Genomic DNA, 13,856 nt, shown 5'->3' with positions numbered 1-13,856 from the left:
GTTCCTGCCTTCACCCTTCATCCTCAGCGTGATGGCTCCAATCTCTTCATCAACTTTGAACTTCAGGCAACTTCAGGCAACCTGAAACAGTAGGGTTCTGCCCTTGCCAGACTACCTCCCAGGGAAGGCTGCTTTAGTAGACATGATTGCCTCTGTTTTGGGAGGGGTTTGGGGATGAAATTCCCACCTGATTTCTTTGCTTCCTTCAAGAACCTAGTCATGCACCTTTGGTTGAAACAGACTCTGGCTTGGGTTGCAGGCAGAAGGGTTGAAAGTGTGGGCTGCAGACCAAGAATGATGGAGTCTGCTTCCCAGTCCTGCCACTTTCTACCTGTGTAGCCTTCGTAAGATTACTGTACCTTGCTCAGTGTCTGTCTGTGAAGTAAGGGAAAGAAAGTGGTATCCACTCTATGGGATTATTGTGGGAACTGAATAAGGAAATCCATTACTCAAAACAGCTCATACCAAAGAATTGGGGGGTGGGGTGGAATATCCACATCTATATATATTTGGAAGACATGCTAGAATGAAGGGAACCAGAGTAAATGAGACTGTCCTGTGTTTCCTGGGATTGTCGGTCTGTGCCATTGTTGAGTGAAGTTTCAGATACAGACACCAAGCTGTCCTGTAATGGAGTTGCTATGCCCCTGGTACAAATTCCAGTTGTGGACAGGAGATGCTAGCTACCACCTCTGGGCTGGTGGTCACCGACCAGCCTCTACACTGGGGGTGATTCATGCAGAGTGAGCCTGTGCCACTGAAACCCAAAGAAAAGGCATGTCTGTGTCTTTTCCCAGCTCTGTCTTCTGAGAGGTGAATAGGTGTTTTCTAGTAGTGCTGATGTTTATTTGTTCTGAAGTCTCTTCTGCTCTGTTGTGGGTCTTGAAAGTCACCAGTCTTCAAAGACAGCTTTGTCAAGTGGGGTTTCAGTGTCACATACTCGTGGATTTGTTGCATGGCTTCAAAATATTTCCCATCACGGTGCCTGCCCAGGGGTCTGTGTCAAGCATCGTGATTGTTTCTTCGATACAATTACCCTCCTGTTTCCTTCTGAGCTTTGAAGTTATTCAAGCTCTACTGTATAAGGAGTGGGGTCAGTGTTACTAAGAGGAGGCTGGAATGAAACAGCAGCTGCTGTGAATACTGCTTGGAGTAGATCCTGGGCCCATACACCCACTGTCCTGCTTAGAGATGGCAACATCAATATAGAGAAAATTCCAAGTGAAAAACATTTCAAAGTTGAAAGAAAGCTGGAGAATTTACCATGGGATTAGGTGTATTTACATGCAATAGAGAACCCTAATGTTACAGTACCTTTAATACAATAGAAGTTAATTTTCTCTGATGAAACGGAAGCCTGGTGGCAGGCAGCATGGAGCTGGTACAGCTGGCAGGGTGCTGAGTTGGCTTGTCCCAGCTCCTGAGAACCAGCTATAAGCATCTCTTCCCAACTCTATGTTCAGTAATGTCACATTAATAACTCAAAACTGGCCCTGGTGGAGTATTTACATCACAGAAATTGGCAAATGCTGCAAGTCAGGGTTTTGCTCTCCATTGAACCTATTTTTTAACACTTAGCAGCACACTGCTGGGTGTAGGTTTCTACAGAATTCGAGACCTAGGCTTTTTCTGTCATCCTGCTCAATCATTCTTGTATGTGGCTCCCATTCCTATGTTCATTCATGTCCAAAATTTCTGCAAAAGTTCCAGACATTGAATTATACTTTCCAGGTGGCAAGAAAAAAATCCAAAAAGAAGGGGACAAATATAGGGCACCAGCGGTGTCTTACAGAGGTTTCTGGGATGCCGCTCTACATTCCTTTGGCCAGCATGGAGACATGGCTGTACATAGCTGTAAGGGAGCCTGGGAGATGTAGTCCGTATTTGGGGATACATCTGTCAAGTTAAAAGGTAGGGGGCTGTGGTAGACAGAGCTCTAAGATGTTCCTCTGCTCTTCGTTGTTCAGTCACTCAGTCATGTCTGACTCTACCCTTGTATAATCACCTCCCCTTGAATATTAACTTGCAAATATGATGAGATCTCACTCCTGTGATTATTTGTTGTTGTTCAGTCTCTATATCACGTCCGACTCTTTTGTGACTTCATGCAGTTCAGCATGCCACTCTGCCCTGTCCTTTACCATCACCCGAAGTGTGTTCAGATTCATGTCCATTGAGTCAGTAATGCTATCTAACTATCATCCTTTGCCACCCACGTCTGCCTTTGCCTTATGTCTTTCCTGGCATCAGGATCTTTTCCAATAAGTTGGCTTTTCCCATCAGGTGGCCAAAGTGTTGGAGCTTCAGATTCAGCATCAGTCCTTTCAGTGAATATTCAGGGTTGATTTCCTTTAGGATGGTTTCCTTTAGGATGGTGTGATCTCCTTGCAGTCCAAAGGACTCTCAAGAGTGTTCTTCAGCATCATAATTTGAAAGCATCATTTCTTTGGTGTTCAGCCTTCTTTATGGACAAACTCTCACATCTGTACATGACTGTTGGAAAAACCATAGCTTTGACTATATGGACCTTTGTCAGCAAAGTGATATTTCTGCTTTTTAAAACACTGTCTAGGTTTGTCATAGCTTTTTTTCCAAGGAGCAAGTGTCTTTGAATTTCAAGCCTGCAGTCACCATCCACAGTGATTCTGGAGCCCAAGAAAGTAAAATCCGTCACTGTTTCCACTTTTTCCCCATCTATTTGCCATGAAGTGGTGGGACTGGATGCCATGATCTTCATTTTTTGAATGTTGAGTTTCAAGCCAGCTTTTCAACTCTCATCTTTCATCGTCATCAAGAGGCTCTTTAGTTCCTCTTCACTTTCTGCCATTAGAGTGGTATCATATGCATATCTGAGGTTGTTGATATTTCTCCCGGCAATCTTGATTCCAGTCTGTGATTCATCCATCCTGGCATTTTGCATGATGTACTCTGCATAGAAGTTAAATAAGCAGAGTAACAATATACAACCTTGTCATATTTCTTTCCTAATCTTGAATCAGTCTATTGTTCCATCAGTTCAGTTCAGTTGCTCAGGTGTCCAACTCTTTGCAACCCCATGAACTGCTGCACACCAGGCTTCCATGTCCATCACCAACTCTGGAACTTGCTCAAACTCATGTCCATCGAGTTGGTGATGCTATCTAACCATCTCATCCTCTGTTGTCCCCTTCTCCTCCTGCCTTCAGTCTTTCCCAACATCAGGGTCTTTTTCAATGAGTCAGTTCTTTGCATCAGGTGGCCATAGTAGTAGAGCTTCAGCTTCAGCATCAATCCTTCCAATGAATTTTCAGGACTGATTTCCTTTAGGGTTGACTGATGTGATCTTGCAGTCCAAGGGACTCTCAAGTGCACTCTCCAACACCACTGTTCAAAAGCATCAATTCTTCACCACTCAGCCTTCTTCATGGTCCAACTCTCGTATCCATACATGACTACTGGAAAAACTGTAGCTTTGTCTATAACATGGACCTTTATTGCCAAAGTAATTTTAATATGCTCTTTAGGTTTGTCATAGCTTTTCTCCCAAGGAGCACACGTCTTTTAATTTCATGTTCCGTGTCTTTTAATATTGTTGTTCCATTTCCAGTTCTAACTGTTTCTTCTTGACCCTCATACAGGTTTCTCAGGAGACAGGGAAGGTGGTCTGGTAGTCCCATTTCTTTAAGAATTTTCCAGTTTGTTGTGATTCACACAGCCAAAGGCTTTCATGTAGTCAATGAAGCAGAAGTAGATATTTTTCTGGAATTTCCTTGCTTTCTCTATGATCCAGGGAATGTTGACAATTTGATGTCTGTTCCTCTGCCTTTTCTAAACCCAGGTTTGTACATCTGTAAATTCTCAGTTCAAGTACTGCTGAAGACTAGCCTGTAATTATGCTGTGTCCCAATTGATTTTAAAATAGGGAGATTTTCTGTGTTATTGTTGTTCAGTTGCTCAGTCATGTCTGACTTTTTACAACCCCATTGACTGCTGCACACCAGACTTCCCTGTCCTCTACCATTTCGTGGCGCTTGCTCAAACTCATGTCCATTGAGTCGGTGATGCCATCCAACCATGTCATCCTCTGTCATCCGCTTCTTCTCCTGCCTTCAATTTTTCCCAGCATCAGGGTCTTTTCTAATGAGTTGGTTCTTCGCATCAGATGGCCAAAGTATTGGAGTTTCAGCATCAATCTTTCCAATGCATATTCAGGGTTGATTTCCTTTAGGATTGTCTGCTTTGATCTCCTTGCAGTCCAAGGGACTCTCAAGAGTCTTCTCCAACACCACACTTCAAAAGCATCAATTCTTCAGCACTCAGCCTTCTTTGTGGTCCAACTCTCACATCCATACATGACTACTGGAAAAACCATAGCTTTGACTATACGGACTTTTGTTGGCAAAGTAATGTCTCTGCTTTTTAATATGCTGTCTAGTCCCACTCCAGCACTCTTGCCGGGAAAATCCCATGGACGGAGGAGCCTGGTGGGCTGTAGTCCATGGGGTCGCTAAGAGTCGGACACGACTGAGTGACTTCACTTTCACTTTTCACTTTCATGCGTTGGAGAGGGAAATGGCAACCCACTCCGTGTTCTTGCCTGGAGAATCCCAGGGACGGGGGAGCCTGGTGGGCTGCCATCTGTGGGGTCGCACAGAGTCGGACATGAATGAAGCGACTTAGCAGCAGCGGCAGCAGTTTGGCTATAGCTTTTTACCAAGGAGCAAGTGTCTTTTACTTTCATGGCTACAGTCACCATCTGCAGCGATTTTGGAGCCCAAGAAAATAAAGTCTGTCACTGTTTCCATTGTTTCCCCATCTATTTGCCATGAAGTGATGGGACCAGATTCCATGATCTTGCTTTTTTGAATGCTGAGTTTTAAGCCAGCTTTTTCACTCTCCGCTTTCACCTTCATCAAGAGGCTCTTTAATTCCTCTTTGCTTTCTAAGCAAACTGATCACATGGATTACAGCCTTGTCTAACGATGAAACTATAAGCCATGCCATGTAGGGCCACCCAAGATGGACAGGTCATGGTGGAGAGTTCTGACAAAACATGGTCCACTGGAGAAAAGAATGGGAAGCTACTTCAGCATTCTTGCCTTCAGAACCCCATGATCAGTATGAAATGGCAAAAAAAATTTTTCTGTGTATGCCTGACCTAATCACAAAATGCTTTAAATCCAAGTCTAAAGGTCAGAGATGGAGAAAGGTAGAGAATAGAAGCATGAGAAAGATTCAGCGTACCATTGCTGGCTTGAAGATGGAGGTGGCCCTGTGGCAAGGAATGCAGGAAACCTCCAGGAGCTGAAAGTGAGCCCCTGCTGACACCCAGCAAGAAAAAGAGGATCTCAGTCCTACAGCCTCAAGGAGCTGAATTCTGTCAATGTGGTGAAGAAATGGGGCTTCCCATGTGGCACTAATGGTAAAGAATCTCTCTGCCAGTGCAGGAGACATAGGAGACACAGGATTGATCCCCGGGTCAGGAAGATCTCCCTGGAGCTGGGCGTGGCAACCCACCTGGTATTCTTGCCTGGAGAATCCCATGGACAGAGGAGCCTGGAAGGCTACAGTCCATAAAGTCGCAAAGAGTCGGACATGACTGAAATGACTTAGAGTACACACATGGTGAAGAAATTGGCTCTTTTGCCTTTTTTCACTTACATGTTCTAAATCTGTCAGTGTTCTAGATTTTAGCATCGTTCGTGCTAACTTCAACTATTTTCCAGGCAAGAGTACTGGAGCGGGTTGCCATTGCCTTCTCCCAGTAAATCCTTAACAGATGTTTACTAAGCAATGATACAAGCATGGATACCATTGGAATACAAAATAAGTAAAAACTTTATGTTCTAACAGTAGGTTGATGTCTATCTAGTTCAGGGATAGACATGAACATCAATTCAATTAGAGAAAAGAGAGTACTCATAGAGTCACATTATATACTGACCCACAAATGAGTGCAGTAGAGCCTAGAACAGTCTGTTAGTTGTGGGTTGTTGGCTGAATTTACCAGGATGGTTTGGACTATGAATAAGAGAAAATTCCAAGTGATCTGGCCTAAAAAATAAAGGGAATTATTAGATAGAAGATATAAGAGAAATTAAAGGATAGCACAGACTTTAGTCAAGATTTTATCCAGCAGGTTGACTATATCACCAAGTATGAAGTTTCCTCACTGTCCTCATGAGGTTGAATGAACCACTCTTGTGGTTTCAAGAGCATCCAGTGAGGAAAAGATCATCTTTGTCACAGCATTTCCTGTATTAGTTCTGAGATTCACTCTTCTTGGACTGGCTTAAGTAATACTGAACTGACACTGTGTTTGGGAGAATTGAGTATGGAAAGAGACAATTGCTGTAGCAAAGGTTACTGCCCTCCCCCGAAGGCTAGAGTGGAAATCGGCTTTCCTGGATCCCCATATGAAAGAGAGAAAATACAGATGAGTGTGTGTGTGCTTGTGTGTGTCTCTGTGTATATGTCTGTCTCTGTGTGTGTGTCTGTGTGGCTGGGGGACAGGGATGGGAAGAGCACTTGTTGGGAAGACAAAAGGAACTAGAAAGTGGATGATAACTACAAAGGACCACTATACTACATCAGCAGTAAGTTTGACATAGTTAAGGAAAGATGTTATTGACGATGATACAATTATTTTTTCATTTTCCCAGTGGGGTGGTATGTGTAATTGATTAAGGTGCAGCGAAGTGGAGACAGGAAGATCAATTAGCAGGCAATTGAAGTGAAATACACAGGAGGTTCTGAAGTCCTGAAACAGGGTGCTAACAGTGGAAATGGAAGATTCTTGGAGACATTATGGGAGAAGATTTCCAGGATTTGGTGCGGGGTAAAAGTCAGGAAAATCAATGATTATCTCATGATTTTGATTCTCAAAGATTGAAAGTACTACAGTGCAACGGACAGAAAAGGAGGGTCTGAGGGAGGAAACTGTTTTGTGGGACAGGGAGAAAAGGAATAGTGGGTTTCAGCCATTTCAAGTGTAGAGTAGCTATGGAAGATCAAAAAGAACTGGGTAAATGTAGCTAGAGAAAAAGCATTAGGTCAAGGAGTAAACCTCAGGCACATGTCGAGAAGAGGAGAAGTTGAAAGAAACAAGGACAGTGCAATGTTAACAAAGCTGAGAAAGGAATTTATGAGGGGAGTGGTGTGGAAGAAGATGGAACTTCACAGAAGATCTCTGTGAATTTAAGTTGCAGGCCAACAGATTAGGCATAAGAAAAATAATGAAACACGGAAGAAGGCAAAAAAAATGTGGTTTCTACACAAAAGAAATGAAATCTAAAAGCTTGATTGATACAGCATAAACTCTTGGTTACCTCACCATATACATTTCTTAGTTCTCCATTGATATGTTAGTTATCTGTTGCTGTATAACAAACTGCCACAAACATTGTGGCTTTAATAAGTAAATAATGGAGTTTCCCTGGTGATTCAGATGGTGAAGAATCTGTCTGCAATGCATGAGACCCAGGTTTGACCCCTGGGTCAGGAAGATCCCCTGGAGGAAGACATGGAACTCACTCCAGTATTCTTGCCTGGGAAATTCCATTGTAGATCAAGAGTCTGGATATAACTTAGCTGGATCTTTTGTTTAGGGTCTCAGAAAGCTCCAGTCAAGGGGTTATCTGAGCTACATTCTTGTCTGGAGACCTGAGTAGGAAAGGACTTGCTTCTATGGTTACTCAAGTTCCTAACAGAATTCATTTCCTTATGGTTGTAGGACTGAGACTCCTGGCTTCTTGCTAGCTCAGCTCTTAGAGGCCATCCATCTATAGCTCCTTGTCATGTGGACCTCACAACATGGCCACATGTTTCTCCAAAGCCAGCTAGGGATATTAGAGTCTGTAGAATGAGTCTTAGTAAGCAAGAATTGTAACATAATCATGGAAGTGGCATTCTATTTTTGCCACGTTATTTTGGCTAGGAGTAAGTCACAGGTCCCACCCACACTGAAGGAAAATGAATTTAAAAACATACTTATTGATTTTTGGGTCTTCATAGGCATGTGGGCTTTCTCTAGTTGTGTGGGCAGGGGCTGCTCTTCATTGTGGTGCTTGGGCTTCTCATTGTGGTGGCTTCTCTTGTTGCAGAGCATGAGCTCTGAGTGCTCAGGCTGTGGCTCACAGGTTTACTTTCTCTGCTGCATGTGAGATCTTCTTGGACCAGGGATTGAACCCATGTCCCCTGCATGAGGGACATTCTTATCCGCTGGACCACCAGGGAAGTCCCAGGAGAATGAATTAAACAAGAGTGTGAAAATCAGAAAGTGGGGTCAGCCTAGAGTCTGTCACACTTGACGTCAATTTTGTTTGGGAGTTTCTATGTAGTTAGTTCTAGATCACAGTTCTAAGCTAACTGTGATTCTGTTTCCTGCTTTTCTGATCTCCCTTCCTCTTAGGAGTGGCCGTGAATGAGGTGAGGCAGTAGCAACTAAGCAAAAGTCTCCTGGGAGGTTCTGGGAAATCTTTTGGGCTCCCCTGATAAATGGAAATGATTATAGATGGCACCACACTTTTTCCTTTTCCATATCTGAAATGAGTATCTGAAAACTGGAACTATAGCAGCACAGGGCTTTGATGGGGAGGCCAAGTGACTCGTAGAACTATCAGTAAAGTTAGTTTGATCACTCCTCACTCCAATTACATCATATTTCTCTGTTGTTAGCCAATAGTGAAAACATCAGCGGGAGACTAAGTTTAGGGGAAAAAGATGATAAATGTGATTTGCCACATGAATTCGGGGTATAACACAACATAAATGTGTCTCATCCTAAAGTAAAGCTGATGCCTGTATTAGATGCTCAGACCTGTCTGACCTAGTAGATTTGGAATCAGCTGTATAGCGATTTTGACTGAAGCTTTATCAGTGGATACATTTACCAAGGATGAGGATCAGAGTGAGAAAATAGGGCAAGAGAGGGAACATTTGGAACACCTAGATTCAAGAAGAAGACAGGAGAAGAGGGCACTTGAAGGGAAATCTGAGCAGTCAAGAGCCATCAGCCCTTAGAATAGAAACACCTGCTGCTGCTGCCGCTGCTAAGTCTTCAGTTGTGTCCGACTCTGTGCGACTCCATAGACGGCAGCTCACCAGGCTCCCCCGTCCCTGGGATTTTCCAGGCAAGAATACTGGAGTGGGGTGCCATACAGAAACACCTGCTAATTTTCAAATCCTCCGTCTAGCATTTCTGCAGGATGTTTATTTGATCTTCTGCTCTCCTTTTGGCTCTTAGGTTCAAAAATTTTGCTCTATCAATGTCTCAACCCTGTTACACTCAACACTCTCTTTTTATTTTATTTTATTTTTAAAACTATTTTTATTTTTTTATTTGGCTGCACTGGGTCTTATTTGCAGCATGCAGGATCTTTGCTTGTGGCATGTGGGGTCTTTACTTGAGGCATGCAAACTTTTAGTTGCAGCATGTAGAACCGAGTTCCCTGGCCAGGGATTGAACCCAGGCCCCCTGCACTGGATTCTTTTAACCACTGGACCACCAAGGAAGTCCCTTATTGTATTTTTTAGTATTCCTTCTTCTATTTTGATATATAGTTTATAAATAAATGTAGCCTCCCTACACCCTTCATTACAAACCAATATGATGTGCTGGTGATGAGAGAACGGAGAAATAAAAGGAAAACAGTTCAGTTCAGTTCAGTCGCTCAGTCATGTCCGACTCTTTTGCAACCCCATGAATCACAGCACGCTAGGCCTCCCTGTCCATCACCAACTCCCTGAGTTCACTCAGACTCACATCCATCGAGTCAGTGATGCCATCCAGCCATCTCATCCTCAGTCGTCCCCTTCTCCTCCTGCCCCCAATCCCTCCCAGCATCAGAGTCTTTTCCAATGAGTCAACTCTTCCCATGAGGTGGCCAAAGTACTGGAGTTTCAGCTTTAGCATAATTCCTTCCAAAGAAACCCCAGGGCTGATCTCCTTCAGAATGAACTGGTTGGACCTCCTTGCAGTCCAAGGGACTCTCAAGAGTCTTCTCCAACACCACAGTTCAAAAGCATCAATTCTTCTGCACTCAGCCTTCTTCACAGCCCAACACTCACATCCATACATAACCACTGGAGAAACCATAGCCTTGACTAGATGGACCTTAGTCAGCAAAGTAATGTCTCTGCTTTTGAATATGCTGTCTAGGTTGGTCATAACTTTTCTTCCAAGGAGTAACCATCTTTTAATTTCATGGCTGCAGTCACCATCTACATCTATAAATAAATAATATGTTTACCAATATGTACATGTTTGGCCACAGTTATACTAAAAGAGACAATGAAGAAGACAGACACCTGTACCTCCATGGAATCATTGTGCATTTAACAGCTATAGATGAAGACTTATGAAGGTATGTTTTGCCAGGGACTCAAGTACCTGGTATGGCCTTGACACTGGTGATGTGGATTTCCACAATAGTACACAACCCTTTGCAAAATTTGGAGTGCAAAAGAAGACAAGTGTCTCTTGATTTAAATAGTAGTTGTATTTCTGGAAAATTCAGTGTATGGTCATACTATGCAAAAAATATTTGATGCATATATATATAATGGACTTTGGTTCTAGGTAACAAAATTATAAGCAGACATTTTAACCTATGAATGTCCTTGGGCCACATGAAATTTGCATACGATGTTGGATAATTCATTGCATAGGACTGTTCCATTTATTGCAGACTATATATCATTAGAAATATTGTACACTGAATGCAGGAAATATAACCACCAAAATGCCAGGTCAGTTTCCAAATTGCCCCACAGGGGGCAGCTCTAGCTCCAGGAGGAACTCTACTTGGTCCTCAGTGGTTTTGTGGTAAAAAGGCAGTGGAACTAGGATTGGATGGCATTAACCACAGTGTTTAGATCCCTCCCAATTTCTAGGGAACTTGGGGCACGTGGATCTGCAGGTCAGCTGGATGAGAAGAATGGGCAAAGGATTGTAGCTTGGAAGGTGGTTTGTGCCTTCAAAAGTTGAGCCTTTGGTGGCAACCTCGAGGACTTGATTTAAAAGACATTCTTTAAAACATTTAAGATAATAAGATTATTAAAAAGAAGAGACATTACTTTGCCAACAAAGGTCCGTCTAGTCAAAGCTATGGTTTTTCCAGTAGTCATGTATGGATGTGAGAGTTGGACTATAAAGAAAGCTGAATGCCAAAGAATTGATGCTTTTGAACTGTGGTGTTGGAGAAGACTCTTGAGAGTCCCCTGGACAGCAAGAATATCCAACTAATCCATCCTAAATCAGCCCTGAATATTCTTTGGAAGGACTGATGCTGAAGCTGAAACTCCAATACTTTGGATACCTGATGCGAAAAACTGACTCATTTGAAAAGACCCTGATGTCGGGAAAGATTGAAGGCGGGAGGAGAAGGGGACAACAGAGGATGAGATGGTTAGATGGCATCACTGATTCAATGGACATGAGTTTCAGTAAGCTCTGGGAGTTTGTGATGGACAGGGAAGCCTGCTGTGCTGCAGTCCGTGGGGTCGCAAAGAGTTGGACACGACTGAGAAACTGACCTGAACTGAACTGAAGATAATAACAATGCAAGCTTTTTGTTTAAAATCCAACCACACACACACAATCAAGATGTCTCTCATCCACTTAATTTCTTTTCCTTCCTTGAACAAGAATTGAGAATATCAAAAACATATATCTCATTCCTGTCATTAACTTTCCCATGTATATTTAACCCTTGGACTGCAAGGAGATCCAACCAGTCCATTCTGAAGGAGATCAACCCTGGGATTTCTTTGGAAGGAATGATGCTAAAGCTGAAACTCCAGTGCTTTGGCCACCTCATGCAAAGAGTTGACTCATTGGAAAAGACTTTGATGCTGGGAGGGATTGGGGGCAGGAGAAGAAGGGGACGACAGAGGATGAGACGGCTGGATGGCATCACTGACTCAATGGATGCAAGTCTGAGTGAACTCAGGGAGTTGGTGATGGACAGGGAGGCCTGAAGTGCTGAGATTCATGGGGTCGCAAAGAGTCAGACACGACTGAGTGACTGAACTGAACTGACCTGAACTGATGTATATTTTAAAAATTTCAAGACAGAGCATCAGACAGGAATTCCAGAGAGATGCTCCCTCAACAAGGTATTCAAGACCCCCAGGCTGCTTATTCTTAACCTAAGGAGGGGCTGGAATTAGCTTCAGATTCCCTTTCACTTCACCCCTTTTCAGTCGTGTCCAGCTCCCTGGCCCCATGGACGGTAGCCCTCCAGGCTCTTCTGTCCAGGGGATTCTCCAGGCAAGAACACTGGAGTTGGTTGCCGTGTCCTCCTCCAGAGGATCTTCCCAACCTAGAGATTGAACCCATGTCTCCTGCATTGGTAGGCAGATTCTTTACCACTAGCACCACCTGGGAGGCCCACCCCTTCCTTCTCACCATTTAGTTCCCCGTGATTCCTTCCTATCTCCTGAAGTTTCAAACTGTCAGCCCTGGAACTTTCCTGGTCATCCAGTAAGGAAGACTCCCGCTCCCAATGCAGAGGGCCCAGGTTACTAGATTTCACATGCCACGACTAAGAGTTCACATGTTGTCATTAAAGATCCTGTTTGGCACAATGAAGACCTGGCATAACCACATAAATAATTACATAAACATTAAAAACAAAAAACCTTCAGTCCCAGCTTCGCAGCAGCTTTGGAGAGAGGGCAGCAGGAGCTGGCATGGCAGCAGCTGTAACTTCTTGCGAATCACCTCCTTCTCACAAACACATCGTTCCACAGCTGCTAGAAACGCTCATTGCTTCTTGGCGTCTAAAGAATGCATTTGTGTCCTCCTCAGTTTCAATTAACTCTCAAATATTAAAGCAGTTTGCAGAAGATACTGATGAGAAAGAACCTGGAGCCTAGGTGACTTTCTCCAATGCCCATCCTCACATGTCACATTTTCAGATTTAAGCATGGGGTGCCTATGAGAGACCTTCATAGAAACAAATGCCACTCATGGTACATGATTAGTTATGGATGGCTCCTGCTTCATGTAATGGATCTAAAAAGGGGAGACAGTTGAATAACTCTGACTAGAAGTCTTTAAAGAGAGGTAAACTGCTAACACAGAGAAGGCAATGGCACCCCACTCCAGTACTCTTGCCTGGAAAATCCATGGACAGAGGAGCCTGGTAGGCTGCAGTCCATGGAGTTGCTAAGAGTCAGACACGACTGAGCAACTTCACTTTCGCTTTTCTCTTTCATGCATTGGAGAAGGATATGGCAACCCACTCCAGTATTCTTGCCTGGAGAATCCCAGGGACAGCGGAGCCTGGTGGGCTGCCGTCTATGGGGTCGCACAGAGTTGGAGACGACTGAAACGACTTAGCAGCAACAGCAGCAGCAAACTGCTAACATGTAGTATTCTGTCCATAGGATCAAATACTTGAGGAAATACTTCTCGTCTTCTTCTTCTTTTTAAATATTTACTCTTTATTTGACTGCACCAAATCTCAGTAGCTGCATGCAGGATCTAGTTTCCCGATGAGAGATCGAAATTGGTGCCCTGCATTGGGAGAGTAGAGTCTTAGCCTCTGGACCACATGGAATTCCAACACTTTTTGCTTTCTGCTATAAATATTATGCCTTCAGGAATTCCCTAGTGGTCCAGTGGTTAGGACTCCACACTTCCACTGCTGAGGGCGTGGGTTCAATCCCTGGTAGGGGAACTAAGATCTCACAAACTGCATGGCACAGCCAAAAAGACTTATGCTTTTATTTGCATTGGGGCAAGGATGCAGGTTTGATCCCTGGGTCAGAAAGATCCCCTGGAGAAGAAAAGGGCAACCCACTCCAGTATTCTTGCCCAGGAAATCCCATGGAGAGAGGAGTCTGGTGGGCTACAGTCCATGGGGTTGCAA

The sequence above is a fragment of the Capra hircus genome, chromosome 5, assembly GCF_001704415.2.
Source record: "Capra hircus breed San Clemente chromosome 5, ASM170441v1, whole genome shotgun sequence".
Taxonomy (NCBI): domain Eukaryota; kingdom Metazoa; phylum Chordata; class Mammalia; order Artiodactyla; family Bovidae; genus Capra; species Capra hircus.
Note: the sequence above shows the minus strand (reverse complement) of the source record.